Genomic DNA, 25,067 nt, shown 5'->3' on the forward strand with positions numbered 1-25,067 from the left:
AATATCTTATTCTCCAAACTTTACAAAAATATAACACTGTGTGAATAGCTTGCTAGAGCCCCTCCCAGGATCTTGGAGGAGGTTTGTGCTATGGAAGGGGTCCTGAAGCTCAAGCTTCATTAGTTTCAGGATTAAATCTGCCTCCGCATAGACTTGATGTGACCTTTAACTGAATTAATATATGGAAAGCATTTGGAACAGCCTGACAAGGAAGTAAGTGCTCACTATATATTATCTATTGCATACTACTGATATAGAAATAAACAGATAAATACAGAAGGCTCCAGAAGCAGGCTCCAGGCTCTGAGCTGTCAGCATAGGTGGACACTTAGCCAACTGAGTTACCCAGGCGCCCCTAAAGCATAGTACTCCTAAAAGTAAAAAGACGTGGGGCACCTGGGTGGCTCAGTCGGTTGAGCGTCCTACTTCAGCTCAGGTGATGATCTCGCAGTTTGTGGGTTCAGACCCTGCCTCTGGTTCTCTGCTGTCAGCGTGGAGCCCGCTTCAGAGCCTCTGTCCCCCCTCTCTGTGCCTCTCCCCCACTATCTCTCTCAAAAATAAATAAAGCATTTTTTTAAGTTAAAAAAAAAACTAAAAAGACAAAGTAGGAAGAATGTATAATTTATGATTTTATGAAAAGGGAAGTATCCTTTACATATAAAGAGCCCTTATGGATCAAGAAGACAAATAACCACCCATCTCCTTTTTTAACGGACAAAGGACATGAACAGGGAATGCATAGAAATAGAATCTTTCTTTTCTTTCTTTCTTTTTTTTTTTGAAGTACAGCCTTTCTAAAGAATAATTTAGAAATGAGTTTCCACAGTTTAAAATCAATATGTCTTTTGTGCCAGAAATTCTACCTATGGTAATGTATCCGGAGGAAATAAGAGCTGGGTACAAAATTAAAAAACAACAACAACAAGGATATCAAAACATTATACTTTTTAAAAATGAAAGCAACCTAGACAGATGATTGGTTAGGCAAATTATTGAACAATCAACCATATAATGGGGCAATAAATGCCTGTTGAAGAGTGTTTACTGATATGAGAAGATGTTCTTGACCCATTATGCTGAGTGGAAAAACAGGAACAAGGCCTGGAGCATCCCATTTTGTGCTATGGGCTCACGGGAACACCATCTTGTTTAAATGCCTATATTATATACATAAAAGACCATAAGTTTATAACCACTGCTATAAATGCAGTATATCACAGTGTGATGAGATTCTGAGCGATTTCTACTTATTTTTTTTTTTTTGACAGTAAGGAAGGTTTTTTGTTTTTTGTTTTTTTTTTTAAGTAAAAATATTGTGAGATTTGACTGCATATGATTTTTTAGTTAACTAACCGGTAAGCTGTCGCAAGGACAGTAGCATGCCCACGGCCATAAGATACAATTTCTTTCTTTGACCTTCTCTCAACTGTTAGGTATCGCTTCTCATTTGACTAAGTGCAACTTAATTCAGTTCAACACGCACTGCATCACTAGACCTGAGGTTACATGGATGACTAGAACATATTACTTGCCCCAAAGACTCTAATAATTTAGTGGGAGGGGGAACCCCACTGGGACCTGCTCAACTGGAAATAAAACTTCTTTTTTGGATTAAAAAAAAAAAAAAAAGGCAGCAGCAAAGGCAATTTGCCATGCCCCAGACTAAATTCAGCTTCTTGCTTATGGAGCTCTTTTTCCTTTGCTTGTCACTGTTTTCTGGAATTCAGCCTAGCAAAGTAATATATGTCACCATGTGTGCTAGTCTATAATTAGAACAAATGCGAGGACTTATGAGAAGAAGACCTATTGGCAAAAAGCGTTTAGTAAAGCTCTAGAAAGGCAGGCGAGGGAAAGAAGGAGGAAGAGATCTATTTTGGAAGTTAATTGAATGCCAAAGGAAGAGAAGACATTTAAAAAATATAAAAGGCAATTATATGTCCTTAGGATTTTTATATTCCAGGAGAGCATGAAAATGTAGCTGCTATTGGATTACCCTCTGATGAGCATTGTAGGTATAAATAGAAGCTAAGGTCAAGAAGCTAAAGGCAGAAAAAGACTCACGTGTCCAGCAGGGCCTGATAAGCATGTGAAATAATACCCTCAGCTCATAAGGCTGCACCTGTGCCCATGACCCGGGCTTGAGCTCCAGGGAAGGAGGGGAGGGTAAAAATCAGAAGGACCCGAGATTGCCCTTCTCATAAATCTTTTTATTTTGTTTTAGAGAGAGTGTGTGTGAGCAGGGGAGGGGCAGGGAGGGAGAAAAAGAGAGAGAGAGAGAGAGAGAGAGAGAGAGAGAATCCCAAGCAGGCTCCCCACCCAACATGGACCCCGACGTAGGGCTCAGTCTCACAACTGTGAGATCATGACCGGAGCCAAAATCAAGAATCGAAGGCTTCACCGACTGAGCCACAGGCACCCCAGCCCTTCTCATAAATGTTAAACCAGTCCCAGCCGTCACCAAACCTCACTGTAGCACGAACACACAGTGGAGAATCAGTTCTAAGATGACAGTAATCTTCTCCCCACGCTTTACCTTTTTCTAGTCGAGCATCAACACATGTCAGAAACGTGTGGTTGGCCTGAGCCCCAAACACCTACCCGAGGCTGCCCTTCCTTTTCAGGATCCATGGTTCCTGAGGGGACTCGGCTTCCCCGAGAAGACTTTCCTGGCATGCCCCCAGGAATGAAGAGGCAGACAGGCAGAGGGTCACCCCTAGGCGGGGGCTGCTGGCTTCTCTACCACCTTTCACACCCTGGCCCCTCACCACGCTGACCTCCCCCCTCCCAGGTTTCCCACGTCCCGTTTCCCCCCACGGACAGAACAGGGACGTTCAGCTTTCGACCGTCCCCACTGTCCTGTCAGCTTTCGTGGATTGACTGTCTCTTCTGGACATCTGACCCCCATCCCTACATGGCCTTTCTTCAAGAAGAGGAGAGACAGGAGTCTGGTCTCCGAGTCTTTCTTCTGGATTTCAATGAGAATTGAACGACTACTACACATTTTTAGTCTGGGACCCACCTGGGAGAGAGGAGACTTGTCTACCCATCCCCGACAGATGCCTGGCACCAAAGGTACTTGACTCATGGGTGAGAACAGGAGAGAGTGCCTGCCCTTTACCTTTTGGATCTATCCTACCTCGTAGGTCCCCTCAGGCAGTAACACTCCTTTGATCCAGCTTCCTGGGTGATGACCAGGGAAAAGCGAGGTTGTAACTTCAAAGAGCCTTGGTTTCTTAACTCAGACACATGTCATATTGGCCGGACCCAAGACACATGGTCCATCTTTACTGCTTCCCCACCATTTTTCTTACGAACCCCAGACCCTACGAAACTCTCGTGGACTCCCTGAATTCTTCATCTTACGTCAAAACTTCACTTCCTTCGTCTGACCCCGTTGGAGTATGCCATTATCCTAGGCCAGTAGAACAGAACCTAATGTTAGGTTTTTAATTGACTCATGTACAGGGGCTTGCTAAAGAAAGAGGAGTGCACAGGGAAAGCTAGATTTGTTAATCAAGTAGAAATCAAAGTCCAGGCACTCTGAGGACTCTTTATTTAGATGCTGCGACAATAGTTCTAATGATGACTTCAAATATCTATTGTGAACTAAATTTTTATAACTTTTTTTTTTTTTTTTAAACACTGGCCTATTGTTCTTAGATACGTGTCGTCTTTTACCTTTTACACATGTGGACCTCACAGGACACAAAATACTTTCCAGATCTAAATGTGAAAGGCCCCCTCCCAAAAAATCTGAGAGCAAAAAACATCCAAGAGCATACTGGAACAGACAAACATGTCACAAAAAGGAAATAAAAAGCATTTCACCCGCCAAAGAAAAATTAGTAAATTGGATTATATTAAAATTAAGAACTTCTGGGGGGCGCCTAGGTGGCTCAATCGGTTAAGTGTCCGACTTCGGCTCAGGTCATGATCTCACAGTCAGTGGGTTCGAGCCCCACGTCGGGCTCTGCGCTGACAGCTTGGAGCCTGAAGCCTGCTTTGGATTCTGTGTGTGTCTCTCTCTCTGCCCCTCCCCCGCTCATGCTCTGTCTCTCTCTGTCTCAGAAATAAACAAACATTAAAAAAAAATCTAAAAAAATAAACATGAAATAATAAACGAAATTAATAACCTCTGTTTATCAAAAGATGCCAAGAAAGAGAATGAAAAGGGGAGCCAAGGTTTAGGAAAAGATATTTGCAGTACGTATATCTGACAAAGGACTAGCATCCTAAGCGTGTACGTGGATAAGAGAAAGGAAGCTAACTGCATAGAAAGTGGGCAAGAGGTTTGGATGGGTACTTTATTGACGAGGTTATGCAAAAGGTCAAAAACACACGAAAAGCTTTTCCACATCACCATGATCACGGAAATGTAAGCTAAAATTACAGTAAGATACCACGACACCAGGACCACAATGGCTACCAATTAAGTGACTGATGACAAGTGTTGACAATCAGAATGCTCCTACTGTCCTGATGGGATTTGCAATCAATTTGGATTTTTTAAATATTTATTTATTTTTGAGAGAGAGAGAGAGAGAGAGAGACAAAGTGAGAGTGGAGGAGGGGCAGAGAGAGAGGGAGAGACACAGAATCCGAAGCAGGCTCCAGGCTCTGAGCTGTCAGCACGGAGCCTACGCGGGGCTCGAACTCACAAGCCACGAGATCATGTCTTGAGCCATAGTCCGACACTCAACTGACTGAGCCAGCCAGGCACCCCTAGATGCAACCATTTAGGAAAACAATCTGGCATTATTTCCCGAAGATGAAAAGACCTATAATCTATGACCTAGACATTCGACTCCTAGGCATAACCCCGACAGAAATATGTACACACGCGTTCACTAAAAGCCATGCCCGAGAATTTCACAGGAGCGCTTTTTGTAGTAAATAAAAATATAGGCTATGCAAGTGTTCCTCGTCAGTGGAACAGAGATATAATTCGTGGCACGTTCACACAATGAAAATCTACACCAAATGAATTAATACATGTAATGGTATGGATGAATTGCACAAACATAACACTGAGTAAAAGGAGCCAGACCCCAAAGAGAATGTGATGTATAATCCTACACATGTAAAGAGCAGAACCAAAAAAAAAAAAAAAATATTTGGTGTGAGAAGCCAAGTGATGGAAATGGCATGAGGTGGGCTTCTGGTGCTGTTGGTGTTCCATTTCCAGACCTGGGCGTTACTAAAGGGGTGTAGACTCACTTTTGAAAATTCACTGAACGGTATACCCTTAAGATTTGTGCAGGTTTCAGTGAAGACTAGACCTCAGAAGAGTTTTCCAAAACACGTTGGAGACTTTTTCTCCAAATTCTTGTATTTATTTGGGATTTCTTTAGTCAAGACGTTTTCCTTAGGCGCTTGCTTTTACTGTCATTTTCCTTAGATTGGTTTTTGCTTGCCTGAGTACTGGTGACAATGCTCTGAACTCAATAAATGGTTGTGTTTTATTTCCCTCTTACATAACGTTCCCTCGTAGCTTTCTCTTTCTCACACAGGAGACTTATCTTCCCAGAGCAGGGAAGGGTGAATGTTTGGCCTCTTTATCAAGGTGAATGGTTTAAAATTAGGGTGGCTGGGGCACCTGGGGGGCTCAGTCGTTTGAGCATCCGACTTCAGCTCAGGTCATGATCTCAAGGTTCGTGGGTTCGAGCCCCGCGTCTGGCTCTGTGCTGACAGCTCGGAGCCTGGAGCCTGTTTCAGATTCTGTGTCTCCCTCTCTCTCTGTCCCTCCCTTGCCTGAGCGCTCTCTCTCTCTCTCTCAACAATAAACATTAAAAAAAAAAAAAAGAAAATTAGGGTGGCTAGGGAGAAGATGTAGAGTTTCCTCCTGAACTTCTTTCAGTTCCCAGGAATGCAGGGTCAAGAGCCAGCAGCCCCGCCATGGATCTACTGGGTGGGGGAAAGGTGACCCCACCACCTGGACCTCCTGGTTAGGGGCCAGATGGACAGTGTGGTAGAGATTCAGTGGAGCCCATAGGTCAGTAAAAGCCAAGGTGAGGTGGGGCCAGCTGGACAGCAATGCCCAGGCTCCAACCAAGAAACAACAGAACTGGACTACGGGTTACAGTGACCTCAGGGGTCAGCTGTGGACACCGGAAGCCAGGGCCCAGGCCAGCTGCCCTGCAGTGGTCACCAGCCCACACATACCGAAGGGCCAGCACGAGGCAGCAACAGCTCGAGGTCAGATGTGGCCCCTTCCCTGCACCCAAATGCTACGGTAGAGATAAGCTGCAAAGGGGAGTGGCCGAGTCATTTTGTCTCTGAGGCGGCCTGATGGAGACGGATCGGTCACATTCCTGGCTTGGACTAATTGTACTGGAACAGACTGGAATGTATTTGTTTCCACATCACCTGACCAGTGGGACCTGGTAGGACCAGATCACTTAAAAATAAATAGAGGAGCTATATTTCTTCAGCACTTCTGACAGTAACGTCACTAAATTTGCAGCTTTCTCTTTCTCTTTTAGTTTTCTTTGATTTTTCTTCTCAACGTGTTAAACCTTCATGGCTGCTGAAAATAGCTCGCGTTCGGAATTTTTCTAGGTATTTGAATAGAAGGTGGGAAGAAATCTCCTGGCATGGCAACTCCCCCACAATCATCCTTTTATTGATTAGTAAAGCGATTTAATAGTTTCTCTCACTTTTCCAAGTGACTCGTGATCCGACCCTCTATGTAACCCTCCCAAATAATAAGCCCCTGCCAGGGTTTGAGCTAAGAGATGATCGGCAGTCCTCGCCATCAAGTTTAAGTGCAGAAGATGTGCAAACAGCAGACACTGTTCCACGGTCATCTTTCCAGGCGCCCACGTGGGCTCGTTTCCACTTTTGGCGTCTTGGCATTTACACAGGCAGGCATCGTTCAAAGCCCTGGGCTCCTGGACCGTAGGACACGATGACAGTAGTCTTTGAGAGTGTCCTTGTTTCGTAGGATGTCACGATATACATCCGCTGCCCCAGACCTGGAATCAGCCATTTCTCTAAGGAACCTCAGTTCCCTTTACTGAGAAATATATTTAGAAACCAGAATCTGGCCTCAAAGGAAACAGCTCACTTCTTCAGGGCTGGTTGCTATTTTTAGTTCCCTTCCGTGGACAGAGATGAGAGAAAGAACACCAGGAGAGGAACAGATCTTGGAAGGTAAAGGAAAAACTAATTTTTTCTCAGTTAGTTTTCCCTTATCAATCATTGAGTATTTTTTATTATGCTGAGAAATACATCTAGGTACCTTCATTTGTAGTTTTTTCCCCCCTTTAAATTCATTTGCTTGGGATAATTTATTTCTGTAGGTTTATTAGGACAAAGGGCAGGAGTTCTCAGGTGCCTTAATTATCTCTTCAGAGGCTAGTCTTCTTTGCAGGACCAGCTGTACGATTTGTGGCCCCTGCAAAATGAAAATTCAGGCCCTGGTCCAAAAAGCAGGAAAGAAGCACCTTGAAGGTACTCAACTTGAAAACTTTAAAAAAATTTTTCCGCCGTCTCTGCCTCTTATCCCCCCTCCACTTGTGCTGGTGGTGTTTTATTTGCTATTTGATGTCAGGTTCCCCTAGGCACAGGGATACTGGCAGACTGAGTGCCCACCTCACAGGTGCCCACCGGGCTGTCCCCTGGCACCACATGAGGACCATGCCAGCTGCTGACTTCCTCCCTCCAGCCAGCCACCTGAATGATGCCAGGGATGTTGGCCTCCTGTAGACCTGCTCCCTCAGCCACGGGGATGGGCACCCGAGGGCTCTGCAATCTTCGTGCCAGGACTTGACAGGTGTCTAGATCTGGGGATGGGTGAGGGATTCACCCTGTGAATTGTCCGCTGGACTCCTGGGTCAGCTTCTGCCAGGCCTTCCCCTGAGTGCCCACGGGGTGTATGTGCCCGACTGGGATCCTTCCCGTGCTAAGCCAAGGCCCCCACCAGGGATGAAGGGGACAGTGGTTTCCGGGCAGGAGCAGGGAGGGGAGGCCATGTAAGGCCCAGGGCACCAGGGGATGAGGAACACGTGACTTGAGTTGGTCCCAGGGAGACAGGGAGGCAGCAGAAGCGGGGACAGTTCATGGGACAGTGCTCTGAGCCTCGGTGCATGCCCCATTGTCCCATCGAACTTCATCTACAGAACACAAATTCAAAGATAAAATTCTTTGGGATTTAAAGACGGCAACTGCGGAGCATAAAACCCCAAACTCAGGGCTCTTGCAAGCACACGGTCCCGTGTGATGGCACTGGTCCTATGCCCATGAAGTTGTCCCTTCCTATACAGTAAACAGCAGCAGGTTTTAAAATATGATCAGGGCCCCTGGGGTTCTTGGACACCCTTCCAGGGGTTCTGTGAGATCACAACTATTGTCATGGTAACACAAAGACATAACACCTTCACACTCATTGTCTCAGGAGCACATGTTGAGGTTCTCCTAAAGCTGCCTGACAGTGGGGTATATTTGAACAGGTTGAATGGAGAAGAAAGAATCCAGATGTCTTTCATGAAGCCAGTCATTCAAGAGGTTTTTAAAAACGTAAAGCAATACTACTCTTTTCACTAATCTCTGCAGTGGAAAAAACAGTTATTTTTTCATAAAAAGTATTTTGCTCTTATTTGGAGATTTTACATATTTATTTCTATGTGTTTGTTTTTGTTGTTATTTTAAAATGAATGACCGGGGCGCCTGGGTGGCTCAGTCGGTTGAGCGTCCGACTTCAGCTCAGGTCACAATCTCGCGATCTCGCGGTCCGTGAGTTCGAGCCCCGTGTCGGGCTCTGGGCTGATGGCTCAGAGCCTGGAGCCTGCTTCCGATTCTGTGTCTCCCTCTCTCTCTGCTCCTCCCCCGTTCATGCTCTGTCTCTCTCTCTGTCTCAAAAATAAATAAACGATAAAAAAAAAAAATTAAAAAAAAAAAAGAATGACCAAAGACATTTTACATTTCCCTGTTTTGATTCCTAACACAACAAAATGAGTAGACATTACCCACTTAAACAAAAGCCTGTGCACATCCTTAGAACTTTTTTTAAAAAGTTTATTTATTTTGAGTGAGACAGGAAGCATACACAAGTGGAGCAGGGGCAGAAAGAGAGGGAGAGAGAGAATCCCAAGCAGGCTCCACACGGCCAGCACAGAGCCCAAAGCAGGGCTTAAACCCACGAACCGTGAGATCATGGCCTGAGACAAAACCACAAGTTGGATGCTTAACCGATTGAGCTACCCAGGCGCTCTTTATCCTTGGTACTTTTTAAGGTGAATACATTTCAAAAATTGAGGTTAAATTCACATAGCATAAAATTAACCATTCTAAAATGCATAATTTGGGGGAGCCTGGCTGGCTCAGTTGGCGAAGCACGCAACTCTTAATCTCAGGGTCTTGAGGTCAAGCGCCATGTTGGGCACGGAGCCTGGTTAAAAAACAAAGCAATGAAGTGCACAATCCTGTGGTGTTTAGCACAATCACTGTGTTGTGTGACGACCTGTCTCTGTAGTTTCGACATTTTCATCACCGCAAATGGAAACTCCACCGCCACTAAGCAGTCACTCCCCATTCCTCCCTCCCCTGAGCCCCAATGAACCCACCGTTGTCCTTCTGTCTCCATGGATCTGCCTGTGTTGGATGTTCCGTCAAGGGAATCACCCAACCCGTGACTCTTCCCTCACTGAGCCCAATGTTTTTGAGGTTCATCCACCGGTAGCATGTATCACTATTTCATTTCTGTGTATATTCCATTGTAGGGTACGCCATACTGGTTTACCCATTCATTGGACCACGGATATTTGGGCTGTTCCCACCCGTTAGCTACTGTGAATAGTGCTGCCATGAACATTCGTGTACAAGCGTTTGTGAGGAAATGTGCTTTCAGTTCTTTGGAGTATGATACCTAGAAGTGAATCATTGGATCATACTATAATTCTATATTACATTTCTTGAGGAACCGACAAAATGTTTTCCAGAGCAGCTGCCTCACCTTACATTCCCACTGGTGACATAGGAGGGCCCAATTTCTCCATATCCTCCACACTCGTTTTTTTCCTTTTAAAAAAAAAATTTTTTTTATTGTAGCCATCCTAGTGGGTGTGAAGTGGCAGCTCACTTGTGGTTTTGATTTGCATTTCCCTAATGATTAGTGATGAGCATCGTTTCATGCGCTTACTGGCCATTTGTACACCTTCTTTGCAGAAAGGTTTGTTCAAATCCTTTGCTCATTTTTAAATTGGGTTGCCTTGTTTTGTTGTAGAATTGGATTGTCTCTTGTAGGGTTGTGATAGTTTTCTAGATTTTAGATATTAAACCTTTATCAGATATACGATTTACAAATATTTTCTCCAATCTTGTAGGTTGTCTTCTTACTTTCTTGGTAGTGTTTTTTGATGCACAAAAGTTTTTCATTTTGACTAACTCCATTTGTTTGGTTTTTCCTTTGTCATTTGTGTTTTTGGTGCCATTTCCGTATCATGCCAAATCCAAATTTATGAAGATTTACCCCTATGTTTTCTTCTAAGAGTTTCGTGGTTTTAGCTTTCACATTTAGGTCTATGATCCATTTGGAGTGACTTCTTTGTTGTTGTTGATGCTTATTTATTTTTGAGAGAGAGGCACAGCACAAGTGGGGGAGACACAGGGAGAGAGGGAGACACAGAATCCGAAGCAGACTCCAGGCTCTGAGCTGTCAGCACAGAGCCCAATGCAGGGCTTGAACCCATAAACCTTGAGATCATGACCAGAGCTGAAGTCGGACGCTTAACTGACTGAGCCCACCCAGGTGCCCCAGAGTTACTTTTTGTACAGTGTATGAAGCGGAGGTCTAACTTCATTCTTTTGCATGTGGATATCCAGTTGTCCCAGCATCCTCTATTAAAGAAACAATTCTTTTCTCCATTGACTGGTCTTGGCACTTTTGTTGAAAATCAATTGACCAAAGATTTTTGAACTTATTTCTGGACTCTCAATACTATTCCAGTGGTCTAGTCTATATACCTGTGCTTATCCCAGTACCATAGTGCCTTGGTTCCTGTAGCTTTGTAGTAAGCTTTGAAATTGGGAAATGTGAGTCCTCCAGCTTCGTTTTTCCTTTTCAATTATTTTGGCTATCCAGGGCCCCTTGTAATTCCTTATCAATTTTACCATCACCTTGTCAATTTCTGCAAAAAAAGATCATTGTAATTTTCTTAGAGACTTCATCGAATCTGTGGATTATTGCCATCTTAACAGTATTAAGTCTTGAAATCCATGAACACAGAATATCCTGCCATGTATTTAGGTCTTTATTTTCTTTTTTTTTTATTTATTTTTTTATTTTTTTTTATTTTTGGGACAGAGAGAGACAGAGCATGAACGGGGGAGGGGCAGAGAGAGAGGGAGACACAGAATCGGAAACAGGCTCCAGGCTCCGAGCCATCGGCCCAGAGCCCGACGCGGGGCTCGAACTCACGGACCGCGAGATCGTGACCTGGCTGAAGTCGGACGCTTAACCGACTGCGCCACCCAGGCGCCCCAGGTCTTTATTTTCTTTCAGCAACGTTTTGTGGTTTTCAGTGCACAAGTCATATACCAACATAGCTAAATTTATTCCTAAATATTTTATTCTTTCTGATGCTATTATAACTGGAATTTTTTTTTAATTTTATTTTCCTAATGTTCATCACTAGTATATAGAAATACAACTGATTTCTGAGTCTTGATCTTGTGTCTGCCGACTTTGCTGAATTCATTAACTCGCTCTAACAGTTGTGTGTGTGTGTGTGTGTGTGTGTGTGTGTGTGTCTTCTTTGGGATAGTCTACATATGATGTTATCAGCAAAGATACTTTTACTTCCTCCTTTCCAATTTGGATGCCTTGATTTCTTTTTGTTGCATTATTGCTCTGGCTAGTACTTCCTGTCCAGTGTTGTTGACTAGCAGCGGTGAAAGTAGGCATCCTTGTCTTGTTCCTGATCTTACGGGTAGTGTACTTAGTCTGTTATTATTGAGTATATTAGCTTTGTGTTTGTTGAGTGTTTTTACCATGAAAGGCTCAATAATCTTTAAGAACGTAGTGGGGTCCTGCTGGTTAAGAACAAGGGAGTTGAAATCCATCTGCTTGGTTTGAACCACGGCTCGGTCACTTCCTTGCTTCATGACCTTGGACAATTTGTTTAACCATTCTGTGCCCCAGTTTCCTTATTTGGAAAATGGAGATGACAATAGGGACATAATCTACCTCGGAGAGTTAGGTGAAGGTTAGATGGAGGAATACACATTAAAGCAGTGCCTGATGTGGAGTCAGCACTCAGTAAATGTTAGCAATTATTCAAAGAAATGAACCAATTGCAATGTTCACTGGCAATTTCTGTATTACTATTTACCTCAAGTCTACCCCCCACGGATTTGACAATTGGACTTTTGGTTTTGCTTATTTAATAGATGGTAGGTAGCTCATTTTTCAAATGGTATTTACATTCCTGTAATTACTGTGGAGGCTAAACAGCTTTCAAATTTTTGTCACAGTTGTGACTTCTTTCCCTTTTTAATCTGGTTTGACCGTCCTGTTGTACCCTCCTCGTCGGCTGTCTCATATACTATTTTGATGCAATCAAGAACAAGATACGTAGCCAAAATTAGTCCAGTTTATGCCCCATTATCAAAGCTGTTGTCATGTTCATAAAAATAGTATTAGGGCTCCAAGGACATTCAGGAGCTGGAATTATCTGCCCCACTTGTTCTGAGGCTTTGAAAGAAGCCACGGAGACCGAGCAGTTGCTGAGACTGCCACGGCGATCTAAATGTGACCTTCCACAAAAAAGCATGTGAGGGCCAGAAATGAAATTCAAAACAGCAGGCTGGGTTTCAGAGTCCACATCGCTAGAACACACTGCCCCTCTGGTTCCAGGGAGGTAAATATAGAGCAGGCTGATTATGTGAACACATTTCCTTTAACTTTGCCCATCGCTACTCAAGTCCCAGCGACTAGATGAAGCCCGTTACAAGTAGGCTGCCTGTTATCCCCCCATCGGCCTCGGAAGCTGCCCTCCTTTACAGGGCTGATTTCTCCGCCTTTGCTCTCCAGTTCATTCCCTTACTACCTGGCTGTACTCTTTCTCCCTTTCCTTTCTGCTGACTTGAATGTCTCCATTTCTACGGGCTCCATTTCTTCCTGGTAACCACAAATACATAAGTATGCCCCCTAACAGAAAAAAAAATGTCCTCAGCCCTGTGTCAGCCTGGAAGTGTCCCCCCTTCTTCCTCCTTTCTATCACAGAATCTTCACTTCTTTATCTCTGGCCACTCCCTAAGCAACAGTGTGGCTTTGGCCAGTGCTCCACTGAGCACCTCGAGGCTATTGACTGGTCATCTCCTCACCGCCAAGCCCAGTGAGTCCTTCCTGTCGTCTCATCTGACCTTGTGGACGTGACAGGTGACCACCCCCTTTGCCTGCGTTTTGTGATGCACTTGCATGATTTTTTTTCATACCTTTCCTTTCCAGTTTCTTGCATGATGAGCTCCTTGTCTGTCCTCAGCCGTAAGCGTTGGTTCTACTCAGGGCTTCATCCTTGATGCTCCCTTCTTTTCTCCCCTCCGAACACACTGTCTGCATGGCCTCATCCGGTCCCATGATTTCTGGGAACCACCGTGCTGGTGATCCCCCCGTCTCTGTCTTCATCCCTGGTCGTTCTTCTTAGGGTAACATTTGTTTCGGATATTCAAATGTCTACTAGAAATTGCCTCCCGGACTCCCCCAAGCACATTTAACTGAGCTAAGGACATCTTCCCTGGAACCTCCTTCAAGACCTTATAAGATAAATTGCTGCTACTATCAACAATAGCCAAAGTATGGAAAGAGCCCAAATGTCCATCGATGGATGGATGGATGGATGGATGGATGGATAAAGAAGATATAGTGTGTGTGTGTGTGTGTGTGTGTGTGTGTATATATATATATATATATATAAAATGGAGTATTACGAGGCAATCAAAAAGAATGAAATCTTGCCATTTGCAACTACATGGATGGAACTGGAGGGTATGATGCTAAGTGAAATTAGTCAGAGAAAGACAAAAATCATATGACTTCACTCATATGAGGACTTTACGAGACAAAACAGATGAACATAAGGGAAGGAAAACAGAAATAATATAAAAACAGGGAGGGGGACAAAACAGAAGAGACTCATAAATCTAGAGAACAAACTGAGGGTTACTGGAGGGGTTGTGGGAGGGGGGGATGGGCTAAATGGGGAAGGGGCACTAAGGAATTTACTCCTGAAATCACTGTTGCCCTACAGGCTATCTAATTTGGATGTAAATCTAAAAAAATAAAATTAAAAAAAAATAAATAAATTGCCGCTACCTGGCTAAAAAAAGAAAAGAAAAAAGAAATCAGCTGCAACCCTGGCATTTGTCAAAGTGGAAAGAATGTCTGGCTGTTGGACTTTAGCCTTTGGCCTCAATAGATCAACTGATATCAGAAAGCAACAGAATTGTGTTCTGTATGTCGTAAAACCGTGTTCGGGAACGAGGGAAGCCGAGGGTTCACACCTGTCTCAGGGAATGGCTCTACCAACCAGTCAGCAGCCTGCTCTGGCAGGAAGTCCCTGAGCCGGGGTCCCTGTCCTGGTCTGCTCATGCCTCACTGGGTGAGTGTGGGTAGCATTTCAGCCACGCTAAGCTGTCACTTCTTCATCTGTCAAATAAGGATAATAACATAGCAGTTTACCCACCTTAGATAACCCCAAATGCGAGATCCTTCCATCAGGCTCACAAGAAATCAGAGATGTTATCCCGTATTGGCCTTTTCTCGTAACTCAAGAGATATATGAGGCTTTGAGATGGGAGACCTGAAGTCTGGGACGTCCAGCGTAGCTCCAGATCCTTCCTCGTCACGTACGGGTGCACCCTGGCCCAGAACGAACATAAGAGGTCCCTGAATGCTGCACGTGGGACACCGCTTCCAAAAAGGGGGCAGGAAACAGATTCATTTTATACTCAGGTAATTACACAGCTGATGCTCATGTTTTCCCAGAGTGGGGGGGGGGGGGGCGGGTAGGCCTCACGGAATCCTGCATTCCAGGAGTGTCTTCCACAAGGAACTTAAACAGACCGGTTAGATCCTGGCAAGTGCCTTGCAGAGATAAGGCCTTTGTGTTTTCTTTCTCATGGTAAATGCCAGCAAGAGGGATTTAGGAGGGAGCTGACCTGGGTCATTTCTTTTTGTCTTTTTGTTCCCCCTCCTCCAGGGTCTTGAAGGCAGGAAACTTGACTTAAGGCCACTACCTACCTCTTATCTCCTCTTTCTAGTCTGTAAGAGCTGATTTTATTTGGGCAGCAACACCTGTAGGGGCTGCCCAAATAAAATAGCTCCTTGGAAGGAAGGAGGACTGGTCCCCAGGCCTCAGAGGAAAACTACAACTGGTTCGAGTCTTGCCATTTGCCCTGGTAGCCACGGCTTCTGAAGTGAGCGTGCAACCAGTTTGGCCAATGAGATGGGAGAAGCCTGGTAGCGGGCCCTCGGGGAGGATTTTGCCATCCAGTTCATGATAAAAGCCCAGGGGCGCCTGGGTGACTCAGTCGGTTGAGTGTCCGACTCTTGATTTCAGCTCAGGTCATGATCTCACCGTTGGTGAGTTTGAGCCCCGCATTGGGCTCTGTGCTGACAGTGCAGAGCCTGCGTGGGAATCTCTCTCTCTTTCTCTGCCCCTACCCTGCTTGTGCTGTCTCTCTCTCTCTCTCTGAAAATAAATAAATAAACTTAAAAAAAAAAAGCCAAGAAATAGCTGTGTGTCGACCCGCTTAAGGCTGAAAAGCCACTGTGCTCAGGATGGGGATTAGAAAGACAGGGGGTGCCTGGGTGGCTCAATCAGTTAAGTGTCTGACTCTTGGTTTCGGCTCAAGTCATAGATCATGAGCTCAAGCCCCGCATCAGGCTCTGTGCTGACAGCTCGGAGCCTGGGGCCTGCTTCGGATTCTGTGTCTCCCTCTCTCTCTGCCCCTCCCCCGCTTGTGTTCTGTCTCTCTCTCAAAAAGAAATAAATATTTAACAATTTTTTAAAAATTAATTCAACTCAACACAAATATTTACTCATGCGTAATGAGGATGTCAGGTGCCTGGCTTCACTGACCAATGAACAAATCAGGCAAAGACTCCTGTCCTCCTGGAGCTTATAATTTAGCAAGGAGAGACAGGTCATAAATAATAAGTGTAATGGGGTCACCTGGGTGGCTCAGTCGGTTGAGGGTCCGACTCTTGATTTCGGGTCATGATCTTGTGGTTTGTGGGTTGAGCTCCATGTTGGGCTCTGCTCTGACGGCATGGAGCCTGCTTGGGATTCTCTCCCCCACCCCGCCCCGCCCCTTCCCTATGCATTCAGTCTCTCTCTCTCTCTCAAAATAAATAAATAAACTTAAAAATAATATGTGTAATGACTAAGAAAGCTGTATAGTAGGGTAGCAGATGGAAAGTGTTCTGGGAAAAGGAAGCGAGCAAATCAAGGTAAGGGAAGTTGGGAGAGTTTGGTGGGGGGAGGTTAGTCTTTTTTCTTTAATTTTGCTCAGTGGGCCTTCTCAGTCTGGAATAGTCATGTATTTCTTGAACTTAAGAAAATATTGTTGTTACTTCTCTAGTTATTTTCTCTCTCTACTTTTTCTAGTCTTTCCTAATTGGACAGACACTGGACCTCTTGGGTCCTTCTCCACGATCTTATATTTTCTGCCTCTTTTTTTTTTTTTTCCTTGCTCTACATTCTTTAAGATTCCGTGATTCTATATTCACTGACCGGTTTTTACCTGTGTCCAAATTATTACTCAGTCCGTTAATTGAATTTTTCCTATTGCAATCCCATTTTTAATTTCCAAGAATATTTTCAGGTCCTTTGTATTTTTCTGATAGCCCCTTCCTCCCTTTTCTCAGCTGCCCCATCTCTAAGGACATTAACTGCACTTTTTATAAAGTTCTCTGTTCCTTCCTAAACTGTCTGTTTCCTCCAAGATCATCTTTTCTCTTGGTTCAACTTGAGCCGTCTCTTTCAGGCTATTGGTTTTCCTAACATACCTACAACTTTGCTTTCCTGCTTAGAGATGTGAACGAGAGCTATGTTCCTTACGTGGGAAGCTTTCATGAGCGTCTTTGCGTGTTGGTGGGTCCCCATCCGGCCTCTCCCTTGGCTGACAGAGCCGTCTGAGGGCGATCCGGAACAGAGAAACCTTTTCAGGTATCAGGACAGGAAGCAAGTAGTCAAGTTACGGACCCTCACAGTGGTCCCAGTGGGTTCGGCTTCATTGTCAACCTGCCTCAGACATTCTCCGTGCGGATCGCCCACCTACCTGGGAGAGCAGGCTTCCTGGTTAATGCTGCACAGGGACACCCTTGCTCCTGGCCCTTCCGTGTTCGTGTCCGACTCTCTGCATGGTTCTCGGTGCTGTCCCTGAATGCCCATCCGATGTCTCCTCCGGTTCGCATTTACTTGCTGTGAACTCGGGCCTGCACCTTGTCTCCCTCAGGAGGAATCTGGTGTGTGAGGCTTACATTTCCTCCGTCTCCTTCCCAGGTTTCCATTTTTTGGGTGTCTGCTGCTACATGACAAAACACCTCAAACTCCAGTGGCTTAAAACACCAAAAATGTGTTATTATTATTTTTTTAATGTTTATTTATTTCTTTTGAGAGAGAGAGAGAGAGAGAGAGAGAGAGAGAGAGAGAATGCGTGCATGTGTGTGTGCAGGGGAGGGGCAGAGAGAGACAGAGAATCCCAAGCAGGCTCCACACTGTCAGCGCAGAGCTCGTTGTGGGGCTCAGTCTCACGAGCCATGAGATCATGACCTGAGCTGACATCAAGGGCTGGACACTTAACTGACTGAGATGCCCAGGCGCCCCCCCAAAATGTGTTTTTTTTTTTTTATGATTCTGTGGGTTGACCATGCAGTTGTTTTTTTGTTTTTTTGTTTGTTTGTTTTTTGCTTTGCAGGGTGTTGATGTTGGGATGTCAGGGAAGTCCAAACCAACCTTCTTCCCTGTTGGTGTTGGCTAGAGCCTGGGATCTCAGCTCAGGCTGTCTTCCAGGGCCCTTGGTTCTTTTCCGTGTCAGCCTGTCCATGTGGCTGCTTGGGCCTCCTCACTGCATGGTGGCTGGCTTCCAAGAAAGCATCTCAAGAGCACAAGCTCTAATGTGCAAGCTCTTTTAAGGTTCTGTTTCAATGATGCTACCTAAGGTCCCATTGGCCAAAGCAAGCCAGCCACATGCCAGGTCTAGAGTCAGTGTGGCAGCAGTCTACAAAAGGGCCTGAATAAGGGGAAGTGTGGTTCAAGGGGCCCCCAACGTAAAAGCCACCACAATCTTCTCTCTCTCTTTTTTTTTAACATTTTTTTTTTAACGTTTATTTATTTTTGAGACAGAGAGAGACAGAGCATGAATGGGGGAGGGTAAGAGAGAGAAGGAGACACAGAACCCGAAACAGGCTCCCGGCTCTGAGCGGTCAGCACAGAGCCCGACGCGGGGCTCGAACTCACACCGGACCGTGAGATCATGACCTGAGCCGAAGTTGGACACTTAACCGACTGAGCCACCCAGGCGCCCCAGCATTTTTTAACATTTATTTATTTTTGAGAGACAGAGAGAGAGCATGAGTGGGGAAGGAAGAGAGTGAGAGGGAGACACAGAGGCTCCAAAGCAGGCTCCAGGCTCTGAGCCGTCAGCACAGAGCCCGACGTGGGGCTCGAACCCACGAACAGTGAGATCATGACCTGAGCTGAAGCTGAGGCTTAACCGACTAAGCCACCCAGGCACCCCAGCCACCACAATCTTCCATGTTTCTTTCAAATTTCTGGTCAACTAGGAGTACCCTTTCCTGTTTCAGGCACTGTATTATTTATTCTTAAAAAAATTTTTTTAATGTCTATTAATTTCTGAGAGAGAGAGAGAGAGAGAGAGAGAGAGAGAAGGGAGAGAGTCTGTGAGTGGGGGAGGGGCAGAAAGAGAGAGGGAGACACAGAATCCGAAGCGGGCTCCAGGCTCTGAGCTGTAAGCACAGAGCCTGATGTGGGGCTCGAAGCCACGTACCATGAGATTATGACCTGAGCTGAAGTCGGACGCTCAGTTGACTGAGCAACCCAGGTGCCTCTATTTCTCCTTTTTTAGAAATATAAGTGTGCACTGTTTGGGGTGCCTGGGGGGGGCTCAGTCGGTTGAGTATCTGGCTGTTGATTTCGGCTCAGGTCATGATCCCAGGGTTGTGGGATCGGGCCCAGCACTGGGCTCCATGATGAGTGTGGAGCCTGCTTCAGATTCTCTCTCTCTCTCTCTCTCTCTGTCTCTCTCTGTCTCTCTCTCTCGCTCTCTGCCCCCACCCACCTGTATATGCATGTGGTCCCTCATATATATATATGACAATTAATTATATTAAGTATTCTTATGTTGCCTGTTATGTTGCCTCTTGAATTAGAGGTTCAAGAGGCACCTAGGGGCGCCTGGGTGGCTCAGTCTGTTAAGCGTCTGACCTCGGCTCAGGTCATGATCTCACAATTAATGGGTTCAAGCCCTGCGTCAGGCTCTGTGCTGACAGCTGGGAGCCTGGCGCCTGCTTCGGATTCTGTGTCTCCCTCTCTCTCTACCCCTTCCTGGCTCATGTTCTCTATCTCTCTATCTCAAAAATAAATCATAAACATTAAAAAATTTTTTAAAAAAGTAAGAAATCCTTTAAAGAACAAAAGGCATCTAGAGGGAAAGTCAAAAAGTCACTGTTGTGGAAACCCCCCAATCTCCCCTCCGGTCAGTTCTCTCTAACCCAAACCCTAACACAAGAGTGAGGTCTGTTTGGTGTCCCTCAGGAACAGCGTGAATACTGCAGCAACCTTGGGTTAGGACTGAGTCTTCGCCCAAGTGCTCAGCCCTTTCATGCAAGAATGTCAAGCCGACCTCCGTTTGTTTGCCCGTCAAACCACAATGTTCTGTCCTTACCAACAGAGAATATGTCTTCTTTCCTGCCAGCCCCTGAAATTTCAAACTCCCTACTGCCTCATTGGACCGAAACATTATTATACGAATTACCATTCCTAGAGCATTGCCTGAAGGATATGCCTGAATACCCTCTGATCAGAGCTGGCGGACAGAGTCAGGCTGGCAGGTGACAAGATCCCTCCGGGGGTGCCCCGTTGAGAAGGGCTGTGAGGCTCATTCCCTCCGGAAGAGAGTTTAGTGACCACTGCTGACCTCTGCCCCGGCCTTGGACTGGAAGCAATGGTGTGCCTGTCAGGAAGGTACTTTCCCTCCTGCCCCCCAATATTGCCCCCCAATATTGTAGAATTTATCGCTGAACCAAGCCAAAGCTTGGTTGCTGATCTGTGTGAAATTCTTGTGGCTCCTGGAGTGTATTGAGTGGGTCTAGTGCCACGCCAATCACCCGCACCCAGGGTGAGCTGAGACGTAACTGTTCAGGATTTGATTCTATATTTATTGTAGGAGTGTCACCAAGGGCACACCGTGTGACACGGTGTTCCCTTTAGGAGGGGCCCGGGGAGCCATTCTTTTTTTTTTTTTTTTAATTTTTTTTGTTTAACGTTTATTTATTCTTGAGACAGAGAGAGACAGAGCATGAATGGGGGAGGGCCAGAGAGAGGGAGACACAGAATCTGAAACAGGCTTCAGGCTCTGAGCTGTCAGCACAGAGCCCGACGCAGGGCTCGAACTCACGGACCGCGAGATCATGACCTGAGGCGAAGTCGGCCGCTCAACCGACTGAGCCACCCAGGCGCCCCCAGGGGAGCCATTCTGAACAACGATCTGTTGTTATCCTATGGATCCTGTGAATGTTGTAATAGTATGTTTCCTTCCTTGCTTTGGTTGCTAGGAAACCCAGGGCAATAGTACAGACCTTATCTGGCGACTGCTAGACTTCTGGACCAACGTTTTACACCTTACTTTCTCTCTCCTTTCGTCTTATTTTCTTGCCATTTTCCTACAGATTTCCATCCTACCCTGTCCCTTTACTCTCTCTTCATCTTTTCTTTTTTAAGTCCCACCTTCCCTTCTTCCTCTCCCCTTTTTTCTCTTCGGTTAACATTTATCGGGCATCTGCTCCATGGCTGGCACCCTGTTAGGGGCTGGACAGACAGCAATCGTCACCCCAAAATATCTGTGTTACTAACTGCAGCCCTTAACAGGGCGCTCATGGTTACCGAAGAGAAGAAACCTGGTGCTTAATGTAACTTAGTGTTTCTCTGAGTGGACTCATCACTCTCTGGTCCCTGCTCCGGACAGGATTCTGATGATCTACCCACTAAGGCACACCAGCCTTACCCTGGTCACTGTCCGGTCACTGTCCCTATTCACCCCACAGATAGGTCTGTTTGATTACCCCTGGCACATTCGTCTCGAGTGTGCAACTGTGCATAAAAACACAAACACAACTTTTATCGGAAGGATTTAGAAGGGGGGAAACTGCAGAATGTGACAAAAGGGAAAGCTCTGGGGCTGGGGTTCGAGTGGCCTGCGGGCTGACGTCTACATTGCCCTTGTAGGAGAGTGTTACTCTGTGTCCCCCCAGCCCCTGCCCGCACATTCTCAGTTCCTACCTGCCCAAGTCCCCCCTGTTCTGCTTTCACTTCCCCTCCACGGCAGACACCGGATTGGGGAGGGGGGGCTTCGATTTAATTCCTCAGTAGTCAATTATTTTGAATCAATGTGACAAAAACCTGTGTCTTTCTCATCAGAGGACGGTCAGTGGGCTCACCTCCACGTGTCTGTTTTTGCTTGCAGGAAGCTTGGGGTCAGATTTCACAGCTACAGTATTATCTTCATGGCTTGCAAGATGGATGTTCCTAAAACACACACACACACACACACACACACACACACACACCCCACCACCACCAAATAAAAAACCAAACAACTTTACTGTCTGAATACCTTTTAAGTCATGTCCAACCCTCTTTCAAGATAGGAATTTAATACTTACTGATCGGCATGGAGTAGAACTCCAGACCTCAGCTTCCTGCGCGAGTCAAGTGGCTAAATCATCCGCCATTTCTAAGGCGCCCAACGTGGTGCGTGGTCAGCCGTGGCATCCCGGGTATAGTGACTGAGAGAAAATCTGAATTCAGGTTCACCCTCTCTTTTGACTTTGGGCACGTCATCTCTCCTCTCTGAGCCTCAGTTTCCCCATCCATAAAGGGCTCTATGTTCTTCAGACAGCTGCTGTGAAGATAAGAGAGTTAATGTCCATGCAAATGCACGTGAGCCCTTGAAAAACATGGGTTTGGACTGCATGGGTCCACTTATACGTGGATTTGTTTTTTGATAAATACAGTCCGGTCCTGTGACTGTATTATCTCTTCCTTATGATTTGCTTAATGTTCTCTCTTCTCTTAGTTTCTTGTAAGCTTTATGGTATAATATATGTAACATACAAAATACATATTAATCAACCATTTATGTATTAGTCTGCCAGTCAACACTAGGCTATCAGTATTATGTTTCTAGGGAGTGAAAAGTTACATGCAGAGTTTTTTTTTTTAACGTATTTTTGAGAGAGACAGAGACAGGATGGGGAAGGGGCAGAGAGAGAGGGAAAGAGAGAATCCCAAGCAGGCTCCGCACTGCCAGTGCAGGGCTCAAACACACCAAACGGTGAGATCATGACCTGAGCCAAAACCAAGAGTCAGACGCTTAACCAACTGAGCCACCCAGGCACCCCGACGTGCAGAATTTTGACTGCACGGGGGGTCGGCGCCCCTAACCCCTGCCTTGTTCAAGGGTCAACGGCACTTTGGAGTCTACAGAATACTGTAGTGTTGTGGGATGAGATTATATTCCTGGGGGAACCTGTTTACCACTCGTAATTTCGGCATTAAGAGAAATTGTTGTCAACAAAATCCTAATCCCCAATATGGTTATCACAGTGTCCAAAGCTTTGTTGTGGCCCTTGATTCTCTTACAGATTCTGAGGGAAGAGCTCTCAGGGTTGGGATGGTGGATGCTTCCGCCATGGTGTTCAGATGCCCTTGGGCTGCCCTGCTGGTGGCAGGCGCTCACCAACCCCTCTCTGATGGCGTCTGTTAGTGTTCTCTTAGACCCTCCCCTCCTCCTGGGACAGTGAATTCATTTCCCTGATATTCAGCCACACCTCTAGGCTCAGGTTCCCCAAATCTGAATCTGCGCTTTTGCCTCTGTGGCTGCCATAGACCAGTATCCCCAGTTGCCTATGGGACAGTTCCTCCTGGGAACCCCACGGGCCATGGGCACTGGCAACCCAGCGTGTCCCAAACCAAACCCGTGCTCAGCCCCTGCCTCCCGACTTTCTCCCCTTAGAATTCCTATCCAGATCTTTCTCATCTGCCTTTTCTTCCCTCACATTGCATTGGTTCTGGTCCTTGTCATCTCTTGCTGGGACAATTGTCATTATTCCTAATTAGCCTTCCTGCCTCCTGTCTCTCCTCCTAAACCATGGTCCACACCAGCTGCCAGGCAGGGCTTTAAAGATGCTACTCTTGGGGCGCCCGGGTGGCTCATTCGATTAAAAGTCCGATTTCAGCTCTGGTCACGATCTCATGGTTTGTGGGTTCGGTCCCAGTGTCAGGCTCTGCACTGACAATTTAGAGCCTGGAGCCTGCTTCCGATTCTGTGTCTCCCTCTCTCCGTGCCCCTCTCCAGCTTGCGCTGTCTCTCTCTCCCTCAAACATAAATAAAAACATTATTTAAAAAAAAGATGCTACTCTTTCTCACTCACAAATCTTTAAAAAAATTTTTTTTTAACGTTTATTTTTGAGAAAAAGAGAGCAAGTGCAAGCGGGGGAGGGCAGAGGGAGAGGGAGACACTGAATCGGAAGCAGGCTGCAGGCTCTGAGCTGTCAGCACAGAGCCTGATTCAGGGCCCGAAACCCCATGAGATCGTGACCTGAGCTGAAGTTGGACCTGAGCCAAAGCCGGACGCTTAACCTACTGAGCCACCCAGGCTCCCCTCCCACTCAAATCTTAAATGCTCCCTGCACTTGAGGTCTTCTGAGATCGAGGCCCTGGTCACCTGTCTTCACTTCCTGCCAGCCCCCTCGTGCATGATATCCCAGTATCTTCAACCAGAGCAAATGGCTTGGAGTTCACCAAGATGCTCCCACACATTTCTGCCTTGAACACGTGCTGTCCTCATTGCCTGGGAAGCCCCACCTATTCCTTGTCTGCTTGGTCAGCTTCTACTGGTTCGTCAAGTCTGGTCTAAAGCCTCACCTCCTCTCTGAAGCTTTCCTTGGTTCCTCCAGACGGAACTGTTGGTCCCTACGGCAATCTGTACATAGATCTTTTACGCCTTGTACGGTAACTGTTTACATATCTCGTTCTCATGCCAGACGGTGGTCTTCTCGGGCAAGATGTACTTGTAATTCATCTTCGTGTGACCACGTCTTAGAACGACGCCGGAAACACGGTAGAGTCCCTCAGGACATTTGAACAAGCTTATTAGTGATGTAACTGCCACACCCATTCTTAACAGCAGCCAGCAGAGAGCGCAACTGAATCCGGGTCAGCATGACAGGAGGGGTAAGTCCAATACAGATGCCACTTGTGCTTGTGGCTGCTGAGTCCTTGAAAGGTGGCTAGTCTGAAACGGAATATACTGTAAGCGAAACACATACAATTTCAAAGTATACAAAAAGGTCAAATATTTCAATATCTTTGGACGCCTGTGACCTATTGAAACAATCACCTTCGGACATGGTAGCTTAAATCAAATATATCATTCCACGATGAATTTCACGTATGTCTTTTTACTTTTTAAAAAAATGTTTCTTTATTTCGAGAGAGAGAGAGGCAGGCACAGAGAGCGTGCCCATGCAGGGAGGAGCAGAGACAGAAAGAAGGAATCCCAAGCAGGCTCTGTGCCATCAGTGCAGAGCCCGATATGGGGCTCCAACCCATGAACCACGAGATCACGACCTGAGCCAAATCAAGAGTTGGATGCTCAACCAACTGAGCCACCCAGGCGCCCCTCTATTTGCTTTTGTAATGTGACTACTGGAAGGTTTAAGGTTACAGGGGCCCCTGGCTGGGTCGGTTGGGAGAGGATGCCACTCTTAATCCTGGGGCCACAAACACAAGCCCCATGCTTGGTAGAGTTTACCTAAAAAAAA

The 25,067-nt window shown here is 46.0% G+C and overlaps 1 long non-coding RNA gene across 1 annotated transcript; it reads left to right on the forward strand.

Moving 5' to 3' along the window:
• On the forward strand, positions 1 to 21,982 carry LOC125910812 (uncharacterized). Its single transcript, XR_007454176.1, has 3 exons — positions 1 to 213; positions 19,939 to 20,207; positions 21,706 to 21,982. It is a non-coding gene; the product is annotated as an uncharacterized LOC125910812 (long non-coding RNA).
• Positions 21,983 to 25,067: the final 3,085 nt, after the last annotated feature.

Source organism: Panthera uncia, assembly GCF_023721935.1.
Source record: "Panthera uncia isolate 11264 chromosome B3 unlocalized genomic scaffold, Puncia_PCG_1.0 HiC_scaffold_2, whole genome shotgun sequence".
Taxonomy (NCBI): Eukaryota; Metazoa; Chordata; class Mammalia; order Carnivora; family Felidae; genus Panthera; species Panthera uncia.